Consider the following 2,500-nt stretch of genomic DNA (forward strand, 5'->3'; position numbering starts at 1 on the left):
TCAGGAATACAAAGTACGGATATTATCTCAAATATTGGCAGCGGAATATATTCTCGTTGTCACCGCCCCCGGCAACCGTATTAGTTTTGTTTATCATTTCCGAGCCATTAAAGGGAATACATCTTTTAAAAGTTGAATGGCGTAGTTTGTTTCTTAAGTGTGTTTATTAGTTGCTGTTTTTTTCTTCTTTTTTAGGGTGTGTCGGTTGTATGTTATATATATTTATATATTTTTTTTAAATTTCCGTCTATTGATCTATATTTATTGAAATGTCGTTTTTATGATCATCACCATCGCTATCATTATCATTATTATTATCCCTATTATCATTATCATTATTATTATCCCTGTTATCATTATCATTATTTTCTTTCTTTTGTGATTAATTATACCTACTAGAATAAACCCCAACTCGAAAGTAAAGTCATAATTGCTCATCAAAGTTAATATGAATCTAGCTGTCTCTTTCTCTCTATATCTATCTATCTATCTTTCTATCTCTCTCTCTTCTTTTTCTTCTTCTTCTTCTCCCTCTCTCTCCTTATTTCCCTCCCAATCTTTCTCTCTCTATCTCTCCTCTACCTTTCTCCTCCATTCCTTTTCTCCCTCCCCAAGCCCACCCTCCCGCCTCCCTTTCCTTCCCATCCCCCTGTCCCTCCCTTCCACACTCTCTCACCTCCCCCTACCCCTTTCTCCCAACCTTTTTTCCCTCCACTCCTACCCCTCCCTACCTCATTCCCTCCTCCCCCTCCCCACCTTCTCTCCCTTCACTAACCCACTTCCCCACTCCCTAACCCATCCTCTCTCCCTCCCCCACTCCCCGCCTTCTCTCTTTCCCCCACACACTGCCCACACTCCCTCCCCTACCCCACTCCCTCCCTCCACTACCCCACTACCCCCCAACCCCTCTCTCTCTCTCTCACTACAAAAATTCCAAATGAAAATCAAAGATGGCGACCGAGGGCGAAGAGACGACAGCGCGAACATCCGACCCGGAATTAGCAATTAGTTCCTAAAGCCGCATTGGTCAAGGGAGCCGACACGTCACAGGAAGAGAGAGACATGGAGGCAAGAGAGAGACATGGAGGCAAGAGAGAGACATGGAGGCAGCACATGTCGGAGGATTAAAGTTATTGGATCAAGTCGAAGGTGTGTGACATGGAGACGGCAAAAGTCGACGAATTAACGTTCCCGGGTGATGTGTAAGTTTGTTTTTTTCAAATTTCAGACGTAGATAGTTATCGGATGAAGTTATTAGACATAAAGACGTCTATGTCGGGGAATTATCGTCACTGGATGAAGTTGATGAAGTTATTAGACATCGTAAACCTCCCCAAATCAAGCAATTTACACCAATTTCTCTCTCATCATGATGGCGCTCTACGGACTGACAAATGCCCCGGCGTGAGGGAGATTGATGTGTGCACTGGAGCTTAGGCCATTAAGGAAAGAAAACATTACTCTTAACTCACATGAAGCACATGAAGAGGATGTGGTGATGTGGCATAAGGATTAAATTAGCCGCTTTACTCGTCGTTCTGATCCCTTGAGATAATTTGATAGTAATGGTGAACTAACACACAATTTTCCGGTGAGTGGGTTGATTATATAATGGTGGGTGGGTGGGTTTTCATACTGGAGGGAGAGATAGTGAATTTAATTTTTTTTTTTTTCTCGTTGATATAGATGTAATATTATATATTAGATATAAAATACTGTATATATATGAGGTGCTGGATTTCATACAAAGAGAGGGGGTGTTGTTTTAAACACATAGATAAAAATATGCGTGTAAATATATTGTCAACCATGACAAGTTAGCACGCTTAGCAAGCTCCTAACTGGCATATAAAAAGGTTAGACACAACCTTGCTTTGCAGCTACAACGTCGCCACAGGGTCAGCCAGGGTCATCCAGGGTCATGCAGGGTCAGTCCAGAGATAACGCCCGTACAAGGTTTATTCATGGAAGTATTCATAATTTGTTGCCAAATTAGCAATAAATCATATTAGCAGAAATAAGTACAACAGAAGTATTAGACAAGATCATAGCACGACGTGTTAGTAACAATAAATATAAATAAACAGTAGAGTGAAGGTTTTGACAAATAACGTAAAACGACAGCAGATCAAAAATAGAATATTAAATAAGGTATATATTCAGCTGGCTTTCCCTAAATTCAAAATGCAAAAGGTTGATGACATGTAGGTCGTAAATGAAATATATATATATATATATATATATATATATATATATATATATATAGATAGATAGATAGATAGATAGATAGATAGATAGATAGATAGATATAGATATATAGATATAGATATTCATATATATATATATATATATATATATAGAGAGAGAGAGAGAGAGAGAGAGAGAGAGAGAGAGGGGAGGATTATTTTGAAAAGCAAAGCGAGCAGGTGCTTACTAGGGAGAGCAGGAATAAAGGCTGGACTGTGAGGAGTGCGAGAGAGGAGAGAGAGAGAGAGAGAGA

This window comes from Penaeus japonicus, unplaced genomic scaffold, assembly GCF_977035675.1.
Source record: "Penaeus japonicus unplaced genomic scaffold, GWHDUDI00000001_assembly GWHDUDI00000032, whole genome shotgun sequence".
In the NCBI taxonomy this organism is placed as follows: Eukaryota; Metazoa; Arthropoda; class Malacostraca; order Decapoda; family Penaeidae; genus Penaeus; species Penaeus japonicus.